Genomic DNA, 16,186 nt, shown 5'->3' with positions numbered 1-16,186 from the left:
CAGCAGGTAGGATCAGTGGAGTGTTTCCATGCTGGGAAGGGAAGGGATCATGACCAAAACTGAGGCAAGCTGCAGTGAGCTCCGGCTCCCAGACCTGCCCCACAGGCCTGTGTTGTGAGGGGTGTCTCAAAAGGGTTAAAACCACCTTTGTTTCCACTCTCTGAACATGTTTGAGCTGTTGCTGGGGATCTAGCTACAAAAGATAAAAAGCTCACAAGCTCACATTGTTCTTAACTAGCAGCATTTCTCTGTAATTCTCTAATTCAAAGCAGGCTTTGCTCACTTTTGTGCTCACTTTACAAGCCATGATGATGATAGGATTTCCGAAATCAAAGCTGAGTGCTAAACTGAATTAAGAGAGAAAAAGCCACACTGTCTGGTTCGGAGAGCAGAAGATAATTGCTGAGAATCCTTTCAGCCTGTATAAAGTTTGGCAGTGATGTTGGAGGAATGGTTTTCTTCTATCAGACTTGTTTTGTTTTTATTGTAAAATAAACATTTTCTGGGCATAGGATGGCAATTACTCACTCTGCCCCTCCAGGGATAAGGTCGCACCAACCGCACATCACAGAGGAAGGCAAAACTTTCCCATTTAGATTAAAAACGTACATCAAACAGAGCAAACATCAATGAAGCAGCTTGATGTTTGTCCCTCTCAAGACTGGCTCACATAGTTTCTCTAAACACAAAGTCTGTATTAACACACTGGGCTTTGAACTTTGATTTGACGGATAAACTGCTCTTCAACTTTTTGCCTGGTATGACAATTAGACTTAATACACACTCCTTCACCTTCTTATTTGCAGAAAAAGATGTTAGCAGGGACTGGATAAGCTATTCAGTAGCTTCAAATATAGTACTACAAAAAGTTAATTAAATAGGGTAGTACATTTATATATATATATATAAAAGATTGTTAGTTAAGGTCACTTAACCTGGGAGAACATAGCATAAAAAGTAATTAAATAAGCTATTTGAAAATAATATGAGACTGAGACTAGAGTAACAGTTACTTTTTGGACTAATCTCAGTTTAAGCTTCATATCTTTGCACACAGGCAGGGTATCATAAAATTAGTCAGACATGATTTCTCAACTTCTTATGCTTATCCTCAGCCACTTCCAGCTAACACTGAAAAACAATCATGAGATACCAAAAGGAACCTAAAAATTAAGCTTTCTGTGAGGTTTCTGCTGCTCTGTTAACAGCTGTTTTGTGCTTCACAGGGAGAAAGTAAAGCAGTCTAAAAATGCCACTTCGGGGAGACAGTTTTGCTAATTTTGCCTAAATAACAGCTGCTGTTTCACTTCTACTGTGCTCTTGTTAATTAAATCCCACAACTAAAGAAAAAAGAAACTCAATAAGAGGAAATAAGGAATTCTTAAATTATTAAATGTTATACATTTGCAAATTCTGTCTGAGAAATATGATTTTAATACTTGACTTAGTTCTTAGTGGTTCTTTGTGAAGCTTTGGGAATTGAAAGGAATCTTCTGTGACGCAAGTAGCAGGGATAAACCTATCATAAATGTTGTTAAAGATAGAAAAGGAAGAAGAAATGCTGACTACATTTGTTAGAACTCAAATAATGTTGGCAAAATCATGACATAGTCTTCTGGCCTCAGATTTGTGTCTTTCAACACTGCAGCCAGCTAGCCCAGCAGCCACAGAGCAGCAGCCCATCTTGCTCTCTCGTCCCTTGATTTTCCTTCCACAACAGCTATGTGGTGGTGCTAGAAAGAGCCAGGTGCTGGAGATCTTTCTCCCACCAGGTGTTGCTTGTGCAGAACAGCCACAAGCAGTTCAGCTGGTAGGTCAGGGGCCAAAAGGAAGCCCAGCCTGACCCGTGTCCCATGGAGGGTCAGTCAATATGGGCACGCCACACAGTCTCCATGGCCCTACCTGGCTCATGTGTGCATATGAGGTTAGAAAGTGATGACAACATCTTTAGCCATTTATGCAGAGCTGCTACTTGAATTTGGTTACAGCTTCATTGTAGTTTTTCTGGCCGACAACATGTATTTACAACATCTAAAGCAAAAGAGTGAAAAATCTATTAAACATGCAAACAGAAAATCATAGCTACCTAAACTATCTAATTAAAAATATTGTTCTTGTTGTTGTTTTGACTTTGATGTTCAGACAGGAGTATGTGACTATTTATGATTCAAGCTGCTGAATTTGTAGCTCTTGAGTTTCACAGGAGAGACCATATGACAGCAGGATGTCATTTGAGTACGCAACTGTGACCACAACATAAGTTGAACTGTTTATCTCTAATGCTGTTTTACTTTATTTTCCTAAGGTATTTACACAGGGTAACTGTTTTATTCCAGAAAAATTTGTTCATTGGCCCAGTGGAATTGGCTTTTTGTACAAATACGAAAAAATACTATTAAAAATCACTCCTGGATAGGACATATTAAACAGTACTGATTAGAATTGTTTCAGTGAGTTTTTCCAGACTTCTCCATGGTGAACAGCATACATTTACACTTGCATGCTTCAAAATCCAATGTTTACTTCCTTTGTATACTAGTGAATTCTTTAACTAAAAATATTTCTGGTTTTGGCTGTAAGGTTAAGTGCTATTTATGCTCTGTGTGTATGATCTGGATGCTTTTCTCTGCAAAGAGGTTGAAATCTGTGTCAACTTACCTTTCTTGCACTCCATCTGCTATTAACGGTTAGAGATGACCCACAAAGTACAAGACTAACAGGATTATTTTTGCTTATCTGTGGTGTATAAATATGCTCTGTTTGCATTGGAAATCTAGGCTTAATGCATCCTTGAAAAACACGTATGTTGCATTAGGAATGAAAAAGGTAAACACAGCAGCCCCCGAAAAAAAATGAAATGATTTTTATCCTCCTGTTGTTTGCAAATGCAAGGCTTGGTGTGTAGGATAGCTGTTCTTTAAAATCCAAAATACATGTTTGCATCATGTATTGTTCTCTATTTGATGTATTGTTTTTGCTTCAGCTATGTTCATATGCCATTTTGTTCTATTTTGCAACAGCAACAGCATGTGATCTGTGAAAATGGGTGTAGTATTTCCATGGCTAGTCCAAGTTTTGCTATAAGGTTTTAGCACCTATTTTAGTACCATCATCTCCATTTGATGTAGCCATAAAAGAAAGGTTGTAAAAGCACAGTTCTGAGCACACAAAGTTGAATTGTACTAATAATGTGCTATATTTAAATACAACATTGAAAAAGATTTTGACATATCCATACATGACTTCTAAAGTTAACTAATTGCACACATTTCCTAGTTTGCTAAACATGTGCTTAAATAATATAATCTTTATTAGATTAGAATATTTAAACACATAAATTAAAAAATATCACAATTAAAAATTTATGTAATACCTTGATGGTATATACTTTATGCTGAGTTACAGTTTTGTCAGTTCTTTTATAAAATATTTCAGATGACATTAATGTGTGTATTTATATACACAGCTCAGCCTGTGGGGGCGTTTGTGATAAAATCCATCAGGACACAGAAAACAATACACCAATTCAAGGAAAGGATGTCCTAGAGTAACCACTCAAGGCTGGTTGTTTTACTCATATGCAGGCTCGTGGCTTGTTACTCCTAACAGCTGACTTTGTGCGTGTTTCTAACACACACCCCCTAACGCAAATCTCATTTCAAAGGCCTCAGATGCTGGTGAGATTACTACCCTGCTAGTAAATCAGGCCATGTTTTTGTTACCCTTCCTCTTTCTCAATCACTGATTCTTAAGTCGAAGACAGAGTGAGGAAACCCTCACCTTTGGCTTGCATGAGTGGTCCATGCATGCTTTGCACCGTGGTCCAGTCCCCTTGCAGCTTTTTCATCACCAAACAAATACAATGAGGTCCTGAGAGCTGTGCTGGCCTCTCCCAATCCCTCATATCTGCATTCTTCCTGGAAGGAGACCTCAGATCTCAGAGGGGTATTATACTAGTAGCCTTACTCATGCTTTTCACAGATTTCTTCCTAATTTCTGCTTGGAAATCACCTCCTTGTGAATTTTACTAGACCTCTTGTCCACAGCATTACATTGATTAAAATGCTAACATAGCAGAGAATATAAAAGATGGGTCCCTGAGCCAGATTTTTAGTCTTGGGTGTGCCTGTATGTATTTCTGTATAAATATTTGAATTAAAATTTAGCATGGTACGAAACAAAACACTTTGGAGAAATTCAGATAAACTGTATCAAGCAAACTGGTTTCCTTTATCAACAAGAAATGTCATCTTTTCCAAAACAGAAATGGTCTGTTAAACAAGATCCACACTCCATGAAACTGTATACACTTGTGCTAAATCTATATTTCTCTCATAACCTTTTATATAGAGAAAGAATTCCATTATTTTCCTTGGGTAGAAAAGTAGGGTAATAGTATTATGTTCCTGGGTAGATCCTTTCCTCTTTTTTCAGCCTTGGAAAAGTAAGAATGTATCAGAGCCAAGAAAATGCCAATGAGTCTACTGTCAAAATATTAATTTCAGCAACTCCTCAGCCCTTAGAACCCAATGGGGTTGGTCAGTCCTTTTGGTATGAGAACATTTAATTTTGCTAGATTCTGACTAGAGTCCTCCTTTATGAAAGATGATCAGCTTTCTGGTCCATGTATATATACCCTATGAGGTGAATCGATTCTTCTGCTCTGTTACAAAGATAAGAATGCCAATGATTATTCACTGACCCTTTCCTTAGTTTGAGATACTTTCTTTATACACCATGTTATGATGTATTTTATTGATTTCATTCATTTCTTTAGCTTTTGTCAGTTTTAGCAGTTGGCTCTACTTTCAATTTGTAACTTACATGTTGTTATTAACTTTCTTTTTATATTCAAATTTAAATGTTTCCCTTCTATTGTTATGTTCAGATCTTCCTCTAACCAGGATGTTTTTGTGGCCAGAATAACTGTTTTTCCCCTCTCTGGATTGTCAGTCTGGGTGCATCCAGTAGTATGTCCTTGAGCAATTTCCAGCTTTGCTAATATTTCCCACTTCAAATGATGTACATTGCAATGGCAATGAATAAGAAACTGACAGACTGAATTAAAACCAGTGTTCAGCCCTCCTCAAATTTGTAGAAGAAGTAATGGAATAAACAATGTCAGAATAATTTAATATGGAGAGAAGTAATTGAATTAAAGCCCTTTTGTGTACATAATGTCAAAATGCATAAAAGAAAGTAAGAAACCCATATGTGGAAAGGAAATACACATTTTCAACAAAATCAGTTTCAGAACATGCAATTTTCCTACAATTTTGCCTGTTTTGTAAATGCAGACAATTACTCACTTTCTTGCATAAGACCTAGCTGATGGCTAAATGCTCACCCTATGATTTAGTTCAAAACATAAGATTCAAAGTGTGTTACTTTGTCCAGGTTTTTAGTGTCAAAAGTATTGGAAGAACTGCCTATTAGGATGGAATGAGTTACCCCTTGAACTAGTTTCCCCTGTGATTGCCCTGTTATATTTTCTACCATTTTATTTTAGATTCCATAGCTAGTGCAGCTTAGATGTCCTCAGCTAGCTGACAGGAGTGCTGTCCATTGCTGGGGAATGATAGCAGGGAAAAGGGACTTGGCACAGGGCCATGGGATTCCAGAATCAGCTGAACCAAGAGCCCAGGGTACCCTCTCCAGTAGGCCATGATCTCCGGACTGTGTTTGGGGACTGCATCAGTTTTGTGGACCTTTAGGTTATCAGAGGTTGCTCTTACATCTAGAGAAGCTCAGATGCCTTGAGATCCACAAAGCACCAAGGGAGGTTTTGTCAGCCCCTGAGCTGGGACTTTTGGTTCTTATTGGTACCTAAATATTGGACGAGGGACTTGAGGAGAAATGAAGTATCCACACCATCGCAACTTTGGTACTTCGTGTAGCATCACAGCACCATGCTCAGTCAGACTGGCTGCATGAGCACCTCTGTGCAAAACCAAAGCACGTATTCATAAATATTCGAATTTGGTAACATAATTCAATTTCCTGAATCCAAATTCCAGCCAAAGAGAGGGACTCAATTGGTCTCTCTGGTTCCTCACAGATATTCGCCTATATCATCAGCACATCATTGGTCTCAACAACATTGGTTGAGTGTGTACTACAGCCATTCATAGCTAGCTGTAAATGGTGTAGCCCTGGTGGACTACCCTCCCAGAGGCTGGTATTGGCATTATAGTCTGAGCTGTGGGAGTTTCTCACCCGCAGCAGTACCCAATATGCATCTCCTTTTCTCCTGCCCTACAAAATTGTCTGGTTTTCCTCCTCTGTGCTCCATTTGGTTAGAATGGAGGATTAATTTAGTACAGGCAAAGAGCACCTATGGCTTGAAAGAGACCATGTGGAAGGAACAGAGATGAATATGAGTGGAAATGAAGCTCTAGATGGGTTATTATAGAATAGTGGTCATTCCTGGGCTAGAGTAGGCCTAAATTTTGGGAATGAGCTTGGGTAGAAGAGACACTAGCCAGTGGTCATAAACACAGGGCAGAAATTATGGATCAGACTCAATAACACCATATCCACAAGGGAAGAGAAATATTATATAGATTCTTGGAAGGCAACTGCACCATTACTGTAAGTAATATTGTATAAGATATGTAAGAAGTATTATAGGAAGTAACTGGAATAACTTTCACAAAGCCTTTAGAAGTTCAAAGGTTTGTGAGGAGTGGTCAGAGAGGTTTAAGAACAACTTTTTTTTTCTTTTTTTTTTTCTCTAGAGATTTATGATTTGGCTAGTATCTCTGACCCTTTTTTTATGCTGATGCATTTTAGTGCTACTACTGAAATTATCCTGGCCTCCTTTCTTTTTGCATAGGCTGTTATCTCTCTGAAGCTTTTAACAGCAGTCCTATAAATATTTACCTTTGAAAGACAGCTTTTCAGGGTAAGGTTTTCCTTTATATAATACTATGGAAGATGTCAAAAAATTGATAAGAATAATAATTAAAAAAGAGCAGGTTTAATGAGTTTATCATCTTCCTTTTCTAACTTCCTGTGTTTAAGCAAAAAGCTAGGGTGAATTTAACTCTATAATTGAATTATTTTTCTCTGTACAAAAGATATGCCAGAATCATTAGTGTAATGCACATGGTTCATACATTATTCTCTGGTAAAATGTGAAACATAAAAAAAAACATATAAAAGTGGAGCATTTAATCACTATAGCAAGCTTATGGGCACATTGTTTGAAAAATGAGAACACCTGCTTTCAGAAAATTCACTGAAAACTTTCCTAGTTTCTATATTTTGAGGAGAATTTACAGGAAAAAAACCCCGCAACTCCCTGCTGTTAAGAAAATTTTAGAAATATCAAATCAGAAATGCATGCTTTGGAATGTCAGAAGACAGTACCAATTTTACTAATGGCAGGCACTTTGTTTTCAGCTTTTCCTAATACTTTAAGCACCAGAGACTACATTAAATACTATGTGCAGCTTGTGGCTACAAGCCAAAAGGAAGCCCACATGATGTTTAGTGCCCTTCTCTGCAAGTTGATAAGAGTCTGGATTCTCTAAACTCTTTAAGAGCTCAATGTCAAGCTGGAATTCAGTAACTCCAGCCTGAACAACTTATGCTATTTAAAAATGCATACTTAGTTCTAAGAGCACTCTAATTCTGGGGTATTTGAACGGAGTAATACAAAAAGCTTTTTATTTTGCAACCTTATGTTCTTCAGCTTGTTCAAATATTATTTACTTTAGAATTCATCTGATACACTCATAAAGTTAAACATGCTACTCCATAAAATGGAACAGGGCTATGACAAGCCTCAGGAAACTTAAAAATGTTTGAAGTATTTAGACTTTACTATATCACAAAGTAAATTTTGAACAGTTTGAATGTGCGTGCACTCACATCACATAAAAATGCTAGACAGAATTATTCATACCCAGTCATTTGACCTGCGCAGACCTGGAGGTTTGTAATGTTGTGCTAATGAGTCTATGTTTGCTCATGCCTAGATTTGCCAGAATTGTGATAGCTCTGCATAAAATATTTTTGGAATCTCTCTGCAGAATAACCCAGAATATCACTGTTGCAGGCTCTTATTCCACCCCAACAGAAACTAAATTTCCTGTTCTTTGTCCTACCTATAGAATAGCAAGTTCAGTCCCTAACTCTTTGCAGGCACTACTACATTTTGCTTGGATTTCAAATGAGTTACACTGTGTCCCTAGTTCCTTTAGTTAATGATCATTTAAGCGAAACATGCTGTGCCCGTGGGGTGGACTGAGCATCTTCCTCCTAAACAGTTTATTAATGGAAAAATGAACTCCAAGAAAACAAACAATTTTTGTGTTTGAGTTCTGTAAGAAAAAAAAAGAGAGAGAGAGAATTTAGAGCTAAATAAAAAATAAAGCACTCTCTGAGACTGAAAATGGCTTATTCAGGAATAGCACCAGGGAGCTGTAACTAATGAGCTTGGTACCTCTGTTTTTATCTGCAGCGGGTTTTCTGTCAGCAAATTTAAGCCAACTCCTTCCTCTCTCCCACATCAATGAAGTTCAAGGCCTAAGCTGAATTCCTTAGGCTTATTTTTAAAAGTCATATGCAAAATGAAGAGGTTTTTAAATTACTTTGCCTCAACTTTAGAAGCATCTAGCATGTCTGAAGAACAAAGCCTACCTAGCTGACCATGCAAAGTGATGCTACAGAGGGAACAGGAAAGGGTCCATCCCTTGAAGGAAGAAGCCTTCCACCTCCTTGAGGTGCAAGTCTTGACAGATGTGGCCAATAGTTAGTGAGATGAATCTGTCTTCTGTCTCCATCTCTGTATTTATAGATATATGTATCTAGGGGGAGGTGAATGTTAGGCATCTACAGGGAATTGTACTCTGGTATTAACACCTGAAATTTATCTATTCAATATGACATAGATATATATCATACTAGGAAGTTTCAGTTTCAGAACAGAGCTCTCCCACAGCAGAGAGCCAAGTCTACCAGGACCATCCTGAACTGCCTCCTGGACAGTAATATAAACCTGAGCTCTCTCACTCACCATATTCCTTTTTCTAGCTTAGCACTGACTAATTCCGGACAGTATAAAGCCTTTTATTTGCAAGAGTTTTACAAGTGTACTTGCAAAGTTTTGTAGTTCCAGTCCTCTGAGGAGGATTTTCATTTGGAAAGCCTCTTGGGTCTGGAGAGCACAGTTGGCTCAGCCTGGCTCCATGAGCATGAGCCAAAGCTCTCTTCTCACCATCCATGCTCTGCAGGGCTGGAAGCCGCTGGTCACCTCCATGCTAGCAGCCGTGGTTTTATTATACTCAGCATTGGCAAACAAAGGTCTTCACTTCTACTTTACCTATGTGGAGCTTCAGCAAGGCTGACTTTACCCAGCTGAGGAATATTACGAGTGAAAATGCTGTAGGGAAGAGTGCAGACAGAAAAATGTGAATGAAATCCAGGAATTCTTTAAAGGAGCTGCTAAGACGGGCAAGCCAAACATGACTGTACAGTCAAGAGAGAAAAATAAAATAGAAAAAAGCCCATTCTGAATCACTGGTGAAGTGAAAACAAATAAATAGCAAATAACCCCTCACCTGAAAATAAACATCAATGAGAAGAAATTGCAGGCTCTGAAGCAGAAAATACTGAAGAGAGAAGCTGAAAACATTGTTAAGGTGGCACCAACACAACTAGTAAAACAAAGGATATTAAAAAGTGATTTATGACCATTACTTGAAAGCGATAATGGTATAGGACAAAGCATTCAATAAATACTACTATTTTCTGTTTAGGAAAGAACAAGATAGACTGATCATTTTACAAAATGTAAAATATTAGAGGGCTACTCTGTCAACACAGAGATGCATGACATGTTCCACTGAAAGAAGAAATATACCCAAATTTGTAACTATGAGCATGACTGTATTGCAGAACAAACTTCCAGTACAAACTGGGAACAACCATTTCACGCTTAACTAGATATAGTGATTTAGGGAAAAGGTTGTTTGTTCCTTTGGAGCAGGGAGTGGGCCATTGCAGAAGAGGAAACAACATCGTTATCTCCAGGGAGAATGGGAGATCACGAAACAAAGGCAGATCAAAAAGAGGAATCATATTGAACTAAATAATAACCAACAAAACCCATGTCTATTAATATCCAGTAGACTTTCACTAGTTTAGCTTTTCCTTGACAGTCACGATAGAAAGGTTAGAGCAATTCTTTTATGAGACTAGCTCTCCTGTTGGAAGATCTTTTCCTTGTGTGGGCTCATCCCAATGCGATGTTGTTGTTTCCAGGAGGTCAAGCATGGAGTGAAGTGTATTACCTTCAGAGAGGTATGTAGGATCCAGAGTGTTGATGGTGTTGCCTTGGAGGACTTTTTGTAGGAGTTATTTTTATGCTTTTTTGCTTACGCAGTCCAACCATTTAACACATCCATTAGAAGCTTTGAAATTTGCAGCCTCTGTTTCTGCCTTCATGAAGAGCTTGCATGCCCCACACTTGTCTGGCTTTTCCTAACTACACCAATTGTTCTAATGAAAGATGCTATTTTCTATTTAGGAAAGGGAAAGATACTGCTTCTCCATATAAATATTGCATGATTAGTTTCCAGATCTTTGACACATGCATTGTGTAAGGATGTGTATCTCATAGAGTAACCAGAAATTTGACTAAACCTGACAGGTCTGTCCTCTTTTTATTTTTTTTTCATAAAGCCCTGAATTAACTCATTTTTTGAAGAATTTTGCTCAAAAACTGTACAGACCTGGAATATACATCTGGACTGAGTTTAGTTCTTGGAATGAAACTGCAAACCACAATAATTTCTTGCGGTTTCAAGTAGCACTGGTATTAATATCACCTTGAAGACATCTAGTATACCTCAGAGCTCTTGTGAAGGAGGACTCTACAGTGATATGTAAGACTCTGATCTGACCACCAACTGTTCAGTAACTACTGCTCTAAATATAATGTGAAAATGTATGTCTCAGTGGAAACCACTTCTAATTCAGCTCTAGAGAGCAGGATAAATGCTTGTTTAGCAATACTTAATGAAGTATACTAAATAGATATTTTTAGAGGCAAGATAGAAGATCCAGAACAGCATAGACCTTCCAGAATCCTTACCTAACTGCTCTAAAAAAATATTTTGACCATAATATTGTTTTGTTTGGTGCTGTAACCTCAGAAAAACTGCTTCCCATACAGCTTGTTTTCCTGCTCCTACGCTTAGAACTTGGGCCATATATGGAAAGCATTTCTATTTCTGCCTGCGCTAGAATAGCATGTTTAAACTACAGGTTTAATCCAATGACATTACATTACATTTCTCCATTACTGGATGGAAAATAAAGCATAAGTTTTTTGTTAAATAAAACAAAACAAAAAAATGCAATTAACAACAAACAGAATGCATAAATAAATAAAACAACTAAGAGTGAGAGAAAGTAATTGTGTACTGTGTCATGTCCATGTGGTATGACAGGCATAGGTTATCCCCAGAAAAAAATTAAAATGTTTTTGTTAAATACATTAAAGGTCTCAATGAAAGTCAATAGAGTATTCTTCAAACTGGAATTTTTCAGATGTAAGCCAGAAGTTGTGGACATTGTTCCCTATGTGCTACCAACACATGTTGAGCTATATAATGTCACAAATAAATTCTGTTAGCTCACTGAGCCATCGCTATTCACTGGGTCAAATACATGAACAGAGGAACTCATCCAATACCAACACTTCAGACATATAACTATTAGGCTGCAAAAGCCTTAAACATTTTAAGACTTAATGGTGAATGGCGGTTACACAAACTAAAAAGCTTTAGTCTAGACCACTGATGAAGCCATTCAGTAGATAAAGTCCAGTACCACGCTGGACTTCTGTCTGAAAATTAGTCCTTCAGTCAGACTTGGGAAAAAAGTCCCAAGATCCTATTAGAAACAGAGTGGAGAAAAATGTCTAGCCAGATATATGTATTACTAATCATTCATAGATCCAAAAAATATAGAGTTCTCTGCTTTTCCTGCCATGGGTACAGCTCAGGATCTCACTGGCTTCATTAACTCTTTGCTCTCTGAGGGCAGACTAAAGCATACTACATGCAGTTAACCGATCCTGTGAATTTATGTGTCAGAACTAAGTCTACTGTACAGCAAAGGCTTAGTGGTGCTGATAGATTTTAAAGATTCAAAACCCAGACTTTTTTGGGGAAAGAGGTGAAATACACCATATAGTCTTGACAAAACTGGCTCATTTAGCTAGGATCCCTACACAGACCTTGATTTTAGGGTAGGGTAAATCACCCTGTGGTGGAACATACCTTTGCTGTAGCAGGAGGTGAGTGACTGAACCCTGTATTATAGAGGGCTACATTTACTTGTGATAGGTAATATTACGCGCATTTACAACCCTAGACCAAATGTGTTCTATCTCTACTTTTCAATTTCTGCCTTTCTAAAGCAGTAGTAAATGAACCTGGGATTTTTGACATATAAGCTAATGAAGTGACTAGGCCTTTTTAGTAGTATAAATAAACCATAAGACTATTTTTGCTATAACAGAAAATCCTCTAGGAAAAATTCAAAAGTGGTTGCCAAACTGAAAATTTTGCTATAACTTCCTTTTTTTTTATATACTGAGTTGAAAACTCACCTTAATGTGTAACAGATTCAGTCTGCAGTGAATATTTATCAACATCCATCAATCACATCAATAAAAATTATTCTCACTGTAAGTTTAGAAAACAAAATAAAATATCTTTGCTTGCAAAACTATTCTGGCCTAATAACCGCATATCAGATTACCACAGGAAAAAGCAGAAAAAAAGCAAAAAGAACTCTGGGTTGAAAATACATACTTTCAGGGAAGCCTTAACTCAATCACTTTTTAATGCCACTTTTTTTTTTTATAATTGCATGCACAATGTATAATCTACCCCTTTCTTTCTATTACTACAAGGACATTTTAGATTAGAATCCGAGGAGTTATGTTGTTCATGAGTAGGCCAAAAAGAAATCCCTTTTCATCTGGCAGGAAAAAGGTGTGAAGAGTTCTGCTGTGCCCCTGAATGTGAAGGAAGCATGCAACGGTATAATGGCAATGATGTAGCGACTAAAATTCATAATTTAAAAGGGCTGCTATAGATTATTTTTAAAATGCAGACATTTCAAAGCAGACAAAGAGGTGTAATAACTGAGTTTCTGATGGAGATTTCCTACTCTTAGAATTATAACAGTATTGGGTAAAGACTTGCCTAAGAACAAAAGCATTCCTTATTTTATTCCATCTTTTGTAGCTTATTTGAAAAATAAATTGTTCTCATTTTTTTTCCTCCTTGCAAAAGGGCTGATTTTTAGTATTGAGGAAGAAAGGCATAAAAGTATTCTGAGTCTACAAATATCCCCTATTTTTCTGGAAATGAAAGTGCTCAAAGGAAAATTTCTCTTAATTTCCCCAAATGGGTCAGATGCTTTCCACTGTTAGTTTCTAAGATGTTCCCTGATTTGCCAGCAGAGCTTCACAAATTAATTGAGAAAAATTCCATGTGTATTTTCCCTGTAAAATATTTTTAACATTTTCCATTCTCCTTTCCAGAGATTCTGGCCTTTATTATTATTATTATTACTAATACTATTGCTGATATTGTTATTATTAAATCTAGGATTCTATTGCAAAACTGGCATCTTGAAGCATTAGTTGTAAAGGGGAGATGCAAAATAGGAAAACATCTTGAAAAGTAGTTAAGTATGTTCATAAATGAGCTATGATGTTTACGAGGGTCCTGTACTCCCTGAATTCATCCTCCTCGCGCATCAGAGCTGACCAGCATAGTGAGTGCCACAGGTGCATTTTTACTGCCTCCGTTATTGGCATGAGGACAGTTCTGCTGTCGTTTAATACCAGAGCTTCTCATGTAACAACTTCTCCATCAGGAAGAACAGCAGAGCCTGGTCTCAGTACGCAATGGGAGTTAGAGCAGCTGCTGCCATTTGTAGCCTTGATCCAGGAATCAGGCCTAGGGAAGTGGTCATCCCACTGTACTCAGTACTGCTGGCACACCTCAAATACTGTGTTTATTTTTGGGTGCCTCACTACAAGAAAGACATTGAGATGCTGGAGTGTGTCCAAAGAAGGGCAACAAAGCTGTAAAATGGGCTGGAGCACAGACCTTATGAGGAGCAGCTAGTCTAGAGAAAAGGAGACTCAGAGGAGACCTTATTGCTCCCCACAACTACCTGAAAGGAGGTTCAAGTGAGGCAGGGATCGATCTCCTCTCCAAAATAATTAACGACAGGACATGACAAAATGGTCTCAAGTTGCGCCGGGGTGGGGGGTTCAGGCTAGATATTAGGAAAAATGAAATGGAAAGACTAGTCAAGCATTAGAACAGGCTGCCCAGCGAAGTAGTGGAATCACCTATCCCTAGCAGTGTTCAACAAACTTGTAGCTGAGGCACTTAGGGGCATGGTTTTAGCAGGCATGGTGTTGAAGGGCTTATATCTGGACTCGATGATCTTGAAGGTCTTTTCCAAATATAATGATTCTATGATTCTATGATCTCCTCAGATCCAGAGCAAAGAATGGAATTTTTCCTTTATTATTCCTTCACCCACAAAACAGTGATAAGGCTACAGAGACACAAGGACTTAATAATGTCTGTAGCTGAGAGTGAAAAATGCCACATAAGTGTACTTATCTTTTAGAAGTATCTCCTCCTCATCCATAGACAAATGAAATTCAAGACCGCTTGAATGTACTTTTTCCATGCAGCAACTGAGAGAGAGATTCTTGCCCATGCTGGGCATGGGCCTTTGGCTAACACCTGGGCAGGTGTTAGCATCCTGCCACGAGCTACTCTCAGTGTGCAGCAGAAGACTCAGGAGACCGTTGTCGTCACCAGAGCCCTGTCAAGCAGTAAGATAGGTTGGCATGCAAGGCAAATGACACAGGGGAGGATGAGGACCACTGAGATTTTTTGGCTGGTTTTATGACTGGACAACTTGCAGTGGAACTTGTACTTTCTACAGCTGCTGTAAAGTCAGAAGCACTTGGGAGTGCTTCCAAGTATATAGTAGTTGGAAACAAGGAGTAAAACCTTTACAGAAGCCAGAACACATTGATTTCAGTCAAAGCATTTCATCCTAAAATGTACAGCCTGTTAGAAAAGATTTCCAGTAGTCATTCAAGGTGCCTTACATGCTATTAGAAATGAAGTGTGAATTAAGACTAAAATGTGGATACTGCGTCAGATGAGATAAAACACAGATTCCCTGTGGCTGAAATTATGATAAGCCTGTCTCCTAGGAAAGTAATTCTGTGTTTATCTTGCAGGTGCTTGCTTTAACAAAATAAAAGCTCACTGAGATTTGCTCTGTGTTCTGAAGATACTTAAAAGCAATAAAATCTAGGGGATGTAAAATGCCTAATGAAAATCTCTAGCTCATGCTCAGCAAAGTCTTTGAAGTAAGAATAGCAGCATTTTAGGATTCTGGAGGTGTATAAATTGATATAAATAGGTGCCTTGTAGAAGCACACGAACAGGCTGGAAATATACATTTGGAAAGTATATTTAATAGAATATAATAATATGTTACACTATACAAATAAATCCTCCTTTTACTATGTGCTATAAAAATTCTTCTTTGATGTCTTCTGACGAAAGAGACATTCATTTAGCTCACTACCTTTCTTGCCTTTCTGAGCTTAGAAACTTTTAACTACCTCACAGAGGAAAAAATCACACAATTTATTTAAACAATCAGGATTCATGGTCATTGCCAGACCAGGAAGAGGCCAGTAGTTTTGATGACTAGTTTTAATTGTTTACATATTAAATAATTTGGGTTAAAGATTGTTGTGTGCCATGCGTTACTATTTTAGCTTGAATTTTCTCTTTTGCAAGAGGAACGTTAGTTCCTGTGAAGGTAGGATATCACCAACCATTGCCTCCAGGAAACTCCAAGAGCAGTTCTGAGTTTTTTTTTTTTTCTATTTTATTTAGTCTATTTTATTTTCTGGTGAGAATAAAAGGGCACCTTGTGCCCCACACTATAGCTCCCGCATGGATGAAGGCAGGAAGTGCTGCATCTGCAGCCCGTGAGCACTGAGTTGCACTCCTCATCCTTATCTCGGTGATCAGATGGCAGAAGGAGATGGAGGAAGCCACGTCCCTTTGGCCGAAGCGGCTAAGTGCTCGCAGCACGGCACTCAGAG

The sequence above is a fragment of the Tinamus guttatus genome, unplaced genomic scaffold (genome assembly GCF_059628265.1).
Source record: "Tinamus guttatus ecotype Peru unplaced genomic scaffold, ASM5962826v1 Tinamus_guttatus_pri_ptg000530l, whole genome shotgun sequence".
Lineage (NCBI taxonomy): Eukaryota > Metazoa > Chordata > Aves > Tinamiformes > Tinamidae > Tinamus > Tinamus guttatus.
The sequence above is the reverse complement of the archived record's forward strand: the minus strand, read 5'-3'. Positions refer to the sequence as shown.